This window comes from Mesocricetus auratus, unplaced genomic scaffold, assembly GCF_017639785.1.
Source record: "Mesocricetus auratus isolate SY011 unplaced genomic scaffold, BCM_Maur_2.0 Super-Scaffold_100023, whole genome shotgun sequence".
Classification (NCBI taxonomy): Eukaryota; Metazoa; Chordata; class Mammalia; order Rodentia; family Cricetidae; genus Mesocricetus; species Mesocricetus auratus.
The window spans coordinates 1129211-1140731 of record NW_024429204.1 but is presented as its reverse complement, the minus strand read 5'-3'; the positions used below and the strand labels follow the sequence as shown (position 1 = coordinate 1140731).

Below are 11521 nucleotides of genomic sequence, written 5' to 3'. Positions count from 1 at the left end.
ACGGGACCGGGAAGCGTTGGGGAGTGGGGTGGGGGAGCCCTCTGAGTGGGCTCAGAACACAACAGACGCCAGACACCAAGCTCTCGGCACAAAGCAGATTCATCACCCTGGAGGGGCAAGCCGTTTGTGGGTGGGTGGGGTAGTGGCTGCCTCTGGACCAGGTGGTTCTGCAGGAGTGGAATTTTAAGGAGAAAAGTGGAAGTCTGTGTTGGGGTGAGGTTAATCCTGATAAGATGGGCTAGCCGGGGTAGCCAAATAATGCATTTTGAGTGTTGGATCTGTGTTCAGTCTCAGGAACGGGTGAGTGGTCAAATTAGGGAATAGGCCTTGGGGGCTAGCTTTAGGAATATGATCTAATGGGTTAGCAAGGGAGAGAGAAGGGTAAAGGTCCCAACCGGGACGGGGGTGGAGATGCCATGTTTGTCATGACCAACAAGCTGACTCTATGGTTCATAACGTTACATATACAGAGTGTTGTTTACGGTGTGCTTGAATGGACCACAAGGTACACAACAAAACCCATCTTAAGAGTTTTATTAGTAAAGAGTGGGTAAGAGGTAGAAGGCGGAGTGCGCATGCCTGTCTGGAAGAGAAACATGGCGGAGAAAGTGGGGCGCTCAGGGCATGCGTATGGGGGCTTACGTACCCTTGCCATGTATGTGCTGCACACGTGCGCAGATTATGTAAGGCCCTGGGATGACCCAGGACGTGCTGGAAATGACAACACAGAGTACCGTGAGTCATGGGTGAGGCGTGGCTGCACGTGAGCGCTTTTTGCTCCCCCAGTCTCCTTCCATCAACTGATAGGTCTGGAAAGAAATACAGAAACGCTTCAGCGGAGTTCATGGATACACTAGGAGCCCCGCAGGGACCCGCAGATGTCACGGACTGAATTGTGGCCCCCAAGAGACATGTGGATGTCCCCGGGCCCAGGACCTCTGAGTGACTGATAGTGGTGTTCCTGGATGTATTTATTCTGGATGAGGCCACACTGGAGAGTGACACTCAGTCCAAAATGACTGCCGTCCTACAAGAAGAGAGAAATTTGGGCTCAGACGCGCACGAAGGGAGGATACAGGGGAGCCGCTGTCGACTGACTACCCAGATGGAGGCTTCTGTCACAGACCAAGGAATGCTGGTACGCCACCAGAGGCCCGCAGAGGAGATGGAGGCCTTTCATTAGAAACTTCGGAGGGAGCCTGGACCCGCTGCACTTGACTCTGTGAGGGAATATACTTCCATTGTTCTAAGCCAACTGCTCATTACAGCCTTAAGAAACGAATGCAGTGAGGGAAAGAGTCAAACAATAGCTCAGCCTCTTTTTTTTTTTTTTTATAGAACCCCTCAGGCTTAAAAAAAAAAAGAGGCTGAGCTGTATGTAGGTAATTAGTGGAAGGGGACGTTACCGTTAATGTTTCAAAGTTTGCATTAAACAGTTGCAGAAGAGGGCAACACGATACAAGATTCCCACAGCACAGCCCAGCATGGCCCAGTCCTTGTTGCATAAAGAGGAGACTCTATGAAACCAAGATGTCAAAGAACACTAGATGTCATTCCCCGAAGGCTGGTGGAGAGCCACACCTTCTGGGCAGACTCGGGAACCTTATATATTTATTTTTGAAGCAGGGTTTCCCGGGTCAGTCTAGCCTTAAACTCCCTGTGTAGGAGAGGATTCCCTCTACTTGTCTGATTCTCCTGCCTCTGCTTCCAGAGTGCTGAGATTATAGGCACCTGCCATCACACTCAGGTTGGTTATACGGTTCTGGGCGTTGAGCCCAGGGTTTTTATGCACGATGGGCAAACTGAGTCACAGCCCCAGCCCATTATTTACTTAAAAAAAAAAACACCTCAACAGCTCCCAAGAGTTAGGTACTGCTATTATCTCCATGTTATAGACAAGGAAAGGGGGTTTGGGGAGGTTAGATAACTCACCACAATGGCTATGATTTTTATTTAAAAATTTATTTCTCTTAGTCGGGCGGTGGTGGCGCATGCCTTTAATCCCAGCACTCGGGAGGCAGAGGCAGGCGGATCTCTGTGAGTTCGAGGCCGGTCTGGACCGATTGCTTCCGAAACAATACAGAGAAACCCTGTCTCGTAAAAACTGAAAAAAAAATTATTTCTCTTGTATTTTGGGCTTCTGGGTCAGGTTTCATACTCACATCTGACGGGATGATATTTTAAAATAGATTTTTCTTTTTGAGTCATTGTATTACTCTACAGCACGGGTTGGCCTGGAGTTCACTGTGTAGTTCATGTTGATCCCAAACTCATAGCAATCCTCCTGCCTTAACATCTTTTTTTTTTCATACTAATCCCATTTCCCCCTTCCTGCCATTTTCTTGCTCCCCCCACCTTCCTCTCATTTCATCTCCATCTGCTCCTCAGAGAGGGTAAGGCCTCCCGTGGGGAGTCAAGGAATTCAGTCCCACACCACTTTGAGGCAGGACCAGGGGAGTCTGAGCACTGCCTTAATTAACATCTTAAGCATTAGGTTACAGACATGAGCCACGCCATACCTGGCTCAATTTTGTTTTAATGCCTGGTACTGCCTTATGCACTATTTCCCATTCAGTGAATGAGTGGTGGCATTGTGTGGCTGTTGGCTTAGATAAAGGTCACTTGGGAATTGCAGGATGATAAAGGAATGAGACCATCCTTGGTTCCAAGGCTCAGATTTCACAGTCCCAGGCTCAGAAAGGGCAGATGCTTTTTGTTTTTATTTTTTAATTAAACAGGGTGTCTCTATGAGCTTTGTAGACAAGGCTGTTCTAGAACTCACAGAGATTCGCCTGCCTCTGCCTCCCGGAGTGCTGGGACTAAATAAAGGCGTGCGCCACCATTACCTGGCTGAAAGGGTGGATTCTTGTGCAGAGGTTACATTTGGAAACTGAGGAAGCACCCAGGATTCTCAGGGCCAGAGGAGATGTAAAGATGAACTAAGGGAGGAGATGGTGTGGCCTGGGTTAGGGACCAGACTCTGGGGGAGACAGAGCTGGTATCTAACGGTTCTGTTGATGGATGGCTTGGTGATGCTGATATCTGATGGAACTATTGCTTCCCTCATGAGAAACCTCCCAATAGATTTCTACTGGGGTCCTTGTTACCTTTCTTCCTTCCTTCCTTCCTTCCTTTCTTTTTTTTATTTTGTATGTAGATCCGCTGGGGTGGGGGTCTTGCCCGTGGCCACCCTGGAGATTACGCTGGGCTCCAGACACTAGCTTACAAGTGAGGTGACAGAAACAACAACTCAGCCAATCACATAATTACAAAGCTGGGGTCACCAGCAGGGCTCCAGGTGGTCAGATGTCTAAGGAAGGGACAAGCACTGGGCCGGCCTTGAGCCGCCATGATGACATCGGGGACAGGGTCTAAGCAGCAGGTGTTTCCAGGGATCCCTACCCACTTTACTTGGCCAGGGGGTTCCTGAAGCATCTGCCAGCAAACTTGGCCTTGTAGCCCAGCTCTTCCTCAATTATAAGGATCTGATTGTGCTTGGCCAGATGCTCAGATCGGCAAGGGGCAGCACCAGTCTTGATTCGCCCAGTGCAGATCACCACCAGATTGGTGATGAAGGTATCCTCAGTCTCTCCAGAGTGATGGGACACCATGACGCCCCAGCCATTGGACTGGGCCATTTTACATGCCTGGAGAGACTCGGTCACCGAGCCAGTCTGGTTGACTTTGAGCAAGAGGTAGTTGCAGGACTTCTCACTGACAGCCTTGGCAATCCTCTTAGGGTTGGTGACTGTGAGGTCATCCCCAAACACCTGGATGCTGGCGCTGGCTGTGAACTTCTGCCAGGCCTCCAAGTCCTCCTAATCAAAGGGGTCATCGATGGACACCACTAGATACTCCCGGATGAAGGACTTATACAGGTCAGACAGCTGGTCGGGTGTGATGTCCCTGCTGGAGTCATCAGGAGACTTGAAGTCCAGGTCATACTTGCCAGACCCGAAGAAGTCAGAGGCAGCCACGTCCATGCCAATGACAATCTGGTCAGTGTAGCCGGCCTTCCCAATTGCGTTCTTCAGCAGCTCCAGAACTTCTTTGTTCTCAAGGATGTTGGGCGTGAACCCACCCTCATCACCCACATTGGTGGCATCCTTCCCGTATTTCTCCTTGATCACATTCTTTAGGTTGTGGTAAACCTCTGCCCCAATGCGCATGGCTTCCCGGAAACTGGACGCCCCCACGGGCGTCATGAACTCCTGCGTGGCCAGCTTGTTGCCAGCGTGGGAACTGCCATTGATCACGTTGAAAGTGGGGGACGGGAAGGATGGCTTCAGGGTTGCCAGCCAAGTCATCGATGTGACGGTACAGGGGTACCCCCATTTTCTGTGGCACCAGCTTTTCAGACAGCCAGGGACACTCCCAGGATGGCGTTTGCACCAAATTTAGATTTATTCTCAGTGCCGTCCATCTCAATCATCAGTTTGTCGATCTTCTCTTGCTCCACGGTGTTTAGTTTCTTGCTAACCAGAGCAGGTGCGATAGTTTTATTGATGTGCTCAACAGCCTTTGAGACACCCTTCCCCATGTAGCGCGTCTTATCATTGTCACGGAGTTCTAGGTCCTTGTAGATGCCAGTGGAGGCACCGCTGGGCACGGCAGCTCAGATGAGACCTTTTGAGGTGTAGAGATCAGCTTCAACAGTGGGGGTCCCACGGGAGTCAAAGATCTCTCGGGCGTGGACCTTGAGAATAGACATGACGAGTTTCTGGCCATGCAGGAAAAGAACAGAGGTTTATGCAAACACCCTGGAGAGCATTTTAGTGGCAACGTGGGCTATCCGGTTTCCCGAGCTAATTGCCTCGTTACTTTTACTGCTGTAAAAAGACACCATGACCAAGGCGACTTACAACCACCCCCCTCCACTTATTGGGTCTCATGGGTCCAGAAGGTTAGAGCCCATGATTGCCATGGTGGGGAACATGGTGACAAGCAGGTAGGCAGGCATGGCCCAGGAACAATACCCGAGAGCTTACAACTGATCCCCCAGTGTGAGGAGAGAGAGTTCACTAGGAATGTATGATCTTTTCTTCACCACCAAGGTGGTTCAAATGCCGGCTCTGTATTTCAGTTTACTCTGAGGCGAGCAGCTCTGCATCTGACACACCAGATTAACAAAATCTCAGGGCTTCCGAGTGATGGTAAGCAAGGCATACCCAAACTAAACAGTTTACAAGATGGTAATTAAAAGGATGATCCTGGTGTTTCTAATTGATAAAAGGTTCTTTTAGTGTTAATTATTAACTGCTAAATTGAACGTGACAGCCTCACATGTTCTAATATTTCTGACTTTTGTCTGTCATAAATGTACATAAGGGAAATGGAAAATGTAAATTAAATGTATGTAAATGTCTAGAGTCACCAGCAGATGCAAGGATAGGAGAGGTTCCACGAGTGTGAGGGTACCAGATTGGAGCCAAAACCATTGCAGGCTCAGACGTCATGATCCCATGTGAGTCTCTGTTCCTCAGAACGGGTGCCCCACCACAAAGTCTTCAAGCAGTAGTGCTTTTCTGTGGAATTTGGTTAGGCAATCGGTTGATGCCTGGGCTTTGAGACCAAGTGCTGGGTGGTGCTGTCAGACCGTTCCTTTGGATTTTGCTACAGTACCCCCTGGTGGCCAATGGCTTTATTGCATATTTTTCCACAGGGAAATTGAACAGAGCAACTTTGGAGTCCCTGTTTGCCTTGCCTGTGGTGATTCCTTCCTCCTTTTATGTTACATAAAATTTACTGTAATCCTGGCTTTCTTTCTTTTCACTCTTTTGTGTCTTTGAAACAGGGTGTTGTTACCTTGTTACCTTGCAGTGGCGGCCTCCCAAGAGATGTGGTTACAGGAGCATGCCACCACATCAGGCTCCCAGATTCCTTCCAGTGCTGTTTAAACTTCTTTACCTCTTGCTAATTCCTGCCTTTAAAGGGGAGTAGGGTCGGGGGCTGCAGCAATGTCTCCTTAACTCCATTCCCTGTAAAAGAGAAAGTTGGTGCCACTCCTGGGGTCGAAGTACATTTTTGCATTAATTTGGCTTAATTTAAAAAAAAGACTTTTTAACGTGCGTGACAGCCCTCGGGAAGTTGCAAAGTTCGACTCATGTTTAAGTGACTGTCTCAGTGGGACAGGAAGCAGCCCCCCGAGCTCGGTGAGAAAGGCAATGAATCCTAACACACACTTAGAACAGCACGCTCCCATTTCCTCATTAAACATTCATTAAGCACCTGAAGTTAGCACGCACAAAGGTTTTTGAAGGATATTCAGTGGGGAGTAGAGAAGCGTAAATAAATGCAACAGCGGATGGCCGTTTGTAAACTTGATTCTCTTGACAGCAACTATAACACAGACCGCTTTAACCCATGCCTTTTGTGAAGACACACTGTGCAAAGAGACACAAGACTTGCTGACACACGCATTATCATGTAGAGGAAGAAGGAATTCATGAGTATTAATCATTGTGACATCTTAAAAGTGTATCTTCTGTTATAAAGTGTTTGATTTTAGTTTCAAGTGCTGTAGTCCTTCCAGGGTCTTGCTCGAGCGGGGCATGTGTTCTTCTCATCTGCATCCCCTTCCTTTAATGATGCCTTACAGGTGATACTTTGAAACATCCTTGTATCCTACTGACTTGTAAGTAATGACATAAAAAAAAGATTGCTACGGCCCTGCCCCCTTTCCCTCTTCCCCCAAAAAGAGGCAGAAAGAAAGGTTACAGTGGCCAGCACAATATCCAAGCGCATACTGGGTGCTCAAAATAGCTCATGTGTCCACTTAGAAGCTGCTGAGCTGAAGGGGAGAGAAGAAAGAAAGCTATTAGCATTGCATGCACTGGGTAGGTGAAGCTGATCACAGCTAGTGCAGGTTAGAGGGAGGCGTCTTTCGTGGCAGGAGAGCTGTTGTGAGCAGTGAGGAGAGGGGCCCGGCTGTTTCTATGAGGTATGACTCTCTCTCTCTCTCTCTCTCTCTCTCTGTCTCTATGTTTCTGTCTGTCTGTCTGTCTCTGTTTCTCTCTGTCTGTCTCTCTCTTTCAGGGTGACGGATGGAAATAGTGACTAGTCTGTGGATGGCGCTGCTTCTGCTGTTCCAGCAAAATCCACAGCCCCCCCCCACCCTCTGGCTGTACACCAGTGTTTCCCACTTAACCTCAAACACAATTTCATGTGCTTCAAGATACAAAGGAGACACGAGCACACACCTAGTGTGGCATTTCGCCTCTCGGATTGCTCATTCTCCTGTTAGTTTTAACGCACTTATCTATAGTCCATTGTCCAAAAAAAGCCATCAGGCCTTACAAATTTGTTTCAGAAAGTTTAAATGTTATCCATGTTGTCATGTAACAAACCTAATACAGTCTGAAGAAGCATCCTTGGACCAAACATCTCAGTATGTGTGCAGAAAAATGCGAGCACTCGCAGTGCAGATGCAGAGCAAACAACTTCATTCACTGTGGGTCAAGTTTTTCCACCCAATGATTTTTTTATTTTGGTTTTTACGAGACAGGGTTTCTCTGTATTGTTTTGGAGGCTGTCGGTCCAGCCCAGCCTCGAACTCACAGAGATCCGCCTGCCTCTGCCTCCTGAGTGCTGGGATTAAAGGTCCGTGTCACCACACCTGGCGCTGGCCCCAAATAAATTTTGATGTTAAATGCAAAACAAAAGAGGGGGAGGAGGAGGAAGGAGACAAGGAAGAGGAAGAGGAATGAGAGGAGGAAGAGGAGGAGCAGAAAGAGGAAGAAGATGATGATGATGAGGGGTTGCAGAGTTTTTTTTTTTTAATTTTCAACTTGGGAATAAAAAGTTGAGGCACTCTATTCAATCTTCCTTGAGGTGCATCATTGCAACCTCATGATCCATTTTTCTTGTGCAGATTATCCATGCAGGGTTTCCCACCACCCTCTCTCAGGGTTCTCATTGGCTGTTCCTTAAGAAGGGTCCTCAGCACACTGTCTTGTATGGATGGCTGCTTCATAAGTTTTGGTTGGCTTCACAAACAACAATCCTGAAAGATGTGTGTGTGTGTGTGTGTGTAGGTCACAGGACAACTTACAAGAGTCACTTCTCTCTGCCACGGAGGTTCCAGGGAGCAAGCTCAAATTGCTCTAGGTGTGTCAGCAAGTGCCTTGACCTGGTGATCCATGCCACCAGCCCAGACACACGGTTGATGCCAGCCAGCTTTCTGCGGTTGCTGAAAACCAAGTCACCTGACCTGGTGACAAGGGGAGTTCTTTATTCTCTCCGTCCTTGTATATTTGCACACCGGAGGACTGACATTGACCAGTAACGGCTGGGTTAAGTTGTATGTGACGCCACACACTTGTAAACCTAGTTCTGAGGAGGCCGAGGCAGGGAAAATGGCAAGTTCAAGGCCTGTCTGGGCTACGCAGCAGGATGGTGTCTCAGAAAAAACAACACGAAGCCGGGGAGGTGGCTCAGCTGGGAGAGTGCTTGCTCACCATGGAGGAAGCTCTGGGCTCCCTTTTCAATGCCATATAAACAGGTCATGTTGGCATGCCTGGATCCCAGTATGTAGAAGATGGATGCAAAAATGACCAGAAGTTTAATCTTGGCTGCAGGGCTACTATGACGTTGGCCTGGCATGGAGGAAACAGGGCGCATTCATGTCACACCAGAGACGCAGTTTTGCTTTTCTGAATCCCAAGCAACGGCATCACTGCTGCTGCTGCTGTCACCGCCACAACCACTACCAATGAGAACAAAGACTGACAATTTAAGAGGAAATTGAAGGTAGGTCTGGACGTGTGAATCTCTGGTTCCGTGAAGATGGAAGCTGGGAATCCCAGGAGCCAGGTAATAGTCAAGTATCCCGTGCATACCTCTAACCCCAGCTCTGAGGTAAGCAGAGGCGGGAGGATCACTGGGGCTTGCTGAGGAGACCTGAGCTGAGGAAATGGGTTCAGGGAGAGACACTATCTCAAAAGAACAAATATAGAGTGAACAAATATAGAGTGATAGGAAATATGATACACTCTGCTATCCTCCATGTACAGGCACTTGTGTGTATGTGCACATGAACACATGCACTCACATGCGTGTGCGCACACACATGTATGAGCACACGTGCACTTGCACACATGCACACACATGCTTACACATGCACACGTGTGTACATACATGCACACAAGTACACATGCACACACATACAAGCACGCATGCCCACTCACACCAACAGGCACCCTCAGTGGTAGAGGGCTCTTCGGCAATGCCTGGTGGTATGTTTGGCTGCCCTCACTGAGGGGAGGAGGGGCACTTCTACCTGGTGGGTAGAAGCCAGGGATGCTGGGAAATTCCACACACTGCATAGGATATCCCCACAACCAAGCACTGCCCACTCTTTTTTTTTTAAGATTTTATTTATTATATATACAGTCTTCTGCCTGCATATCAGAAGACGATACCAGATCTCATTACAGATGGTTGTGAGCCACCATGTGGTTGCTGGGAATTGAACTCAGGTTCTCTGGAAGAGCAGTCAGTGCTCTTAACCTCTGAACCGTTTCTCCAGCCGCATGCACTGCCCACTCTTGAAGGCCAGTTGTGTTGTGGTTTATAATTCAGTACTAATGTAAGCGAGCGCTTATTCTGGAGACCCATCACCCCTCCCCTGACCCCAGCCACTTGGCCGTACTTATCCCCACTGCCCTCCACCTTACACACCCAGCAAATCTCACCCTGCTCACAGTGAACCCAAGCTGTTCCTGCAGTCTGGGAGATGGTTTGAAGTCCCAGCTGAGGGCCTACTGTGCAGCTCTGGGCAGCGAACACATGACCTTTTCTCTCTGATGTGGGTGTGCAGAAGGAATGTGAAAACTGATCCCAGTAACATAACTGATGTTTTTAATATCAGAAGGATGACTTTATAATGTTTTTTGGGGGGTCTTTTTTATCATATTGTCTTTGGAGACAAGGCAAACTCTTGCCTTTGGTGACTTTCCAGTTGCCAGCAGAGGGCAGACGATGCTTACCTAAAGGAAAGATTCAAGCTGCAGATCTCCCGGAAGCAGAATTGAGGACCATCCATGGCTGGTGTCTCCCCACTATTGTCACAACACAGTCAGGACTCAGTTACATTTCTTTTAGCTGCCTCCTTTTATGTGACAATAATTTGGAGGCAAAATATTTAATTAAACAATTTAAATAAAATACATCTTATTCACAAAAAATAACATAATGAACACCTTTTTTTTTTTTTGGTTGTCATCTTTTTTTTCTGTTAAAGTTTCGGAGATGTTTTTGTAGTAAAGAGAAATGTATGCCTGTGCTGTGAGCTCATCCTCCCCTGCCCTTTCTCACAGCACAAGTGGGAAATATTTCTGAAAATCCAGCTCCTAGGCAGTTTTTGAAAAAGCTGAGCTCTTCTGTTTTGTTTGATTTTTTTTTCCGCAGCAGAAATTGACCTATCCTTTCTGTGTTTGCTGCCACTGTCCCTGCGACTCTCTTACGGCATTTACGGCACTTACCTCCTTGTGTTTTATATATACCGCTATGTCTGACTCTAAATTTTTAATGCGGGAGTCCTACTTTATTAGTTTATTTATTTGTTTGATTTTAAGACAAAGTCTCACGTACCGCAGGCTGGCCTTGAACTCACTACATGGCCAGGGATGAGCCTGAATTTCCGGTCTTCTTCCCTCCATCCCACCAGTGCTGGGGATTGAACCCATGGCTTTGTGCAAGCCAGGGAAACACTATGCTTCCAGCCTGCTTCGTTTTTTTTCCTATAGCCATGACACAAGGCCATCACATTGTAAGTATTCATTATTATTATTATTATTTATTATTATTATTATTATTTTTGCGGGAGGGAAGGAAAAGAGGAAAAAAAAGACAAGGAGAAAAACGAAGGAAGGGCAGGAGTGTCTGAAAGAGGAGGGAGGAAGGAGGCTGCCGTAAGTGACCACAAGCTTTCGAGGAGGGAAGGAAGGATCATTCCAGCTTCACAGAGAAGGCCAGGCTGGCGAAACACCATGCACACAATGCCATTTGGGAAGCGAGTTTCCGGATGTACAGCATTTGGGGATGGCTATGGGCTGGGTTGTGTCTTCTAAAGTGACACGAGGTGCCACCTGAGCACGTGACCTTATTTAGAAATGGGTGTTTGTTGCCAGGTGGTAGCGGCGGCGGCGCACGCCTTTTTAATCCCGGCGCTCGGGACGCAGAGGCAGGCGGATCTCTGTGAGTTCGAGGCCAGTCTACAGAGCGAGTTCCAGGACAGCCTCCAAAGCAATACAGAGAAACCCTGTCTCAAAAAAACCAAAAAAAAAAAAAAAAAAAAAGAAGGAAAGAAAGATTCTTTGTGGGTGAGTGTGCTCTTAGAGTTATGCATAATGTTGATTTTTGAGGAACAAAACCCAAAAGATCAATTGTAGCCATGATAATGAGGAGATTTCACTTTTGACCATTTCCTCCTGGTCTTTCTCTTTCTCTCCCTCCCTCTCTGTCTGTCTCTCTGCCTCTCTCTCTCTCTCTCTGTCTCTCTCTCTCTGTCTCTCTCTGTCTC

General features: G+C 47.7%; 1 pseudogene; it reads right to left on the bottom strand.

Moving 5' to 3' along the window:
• Window positions 1-2095: 2095 nt before the first annotated feature.
• Window positions 2096-4869, bottom strand: LOC121133643 (annotated as a pseudogene).
• Between the last annotated feature and the right edge of the window lie 6652 nt (window positions 4870-11521).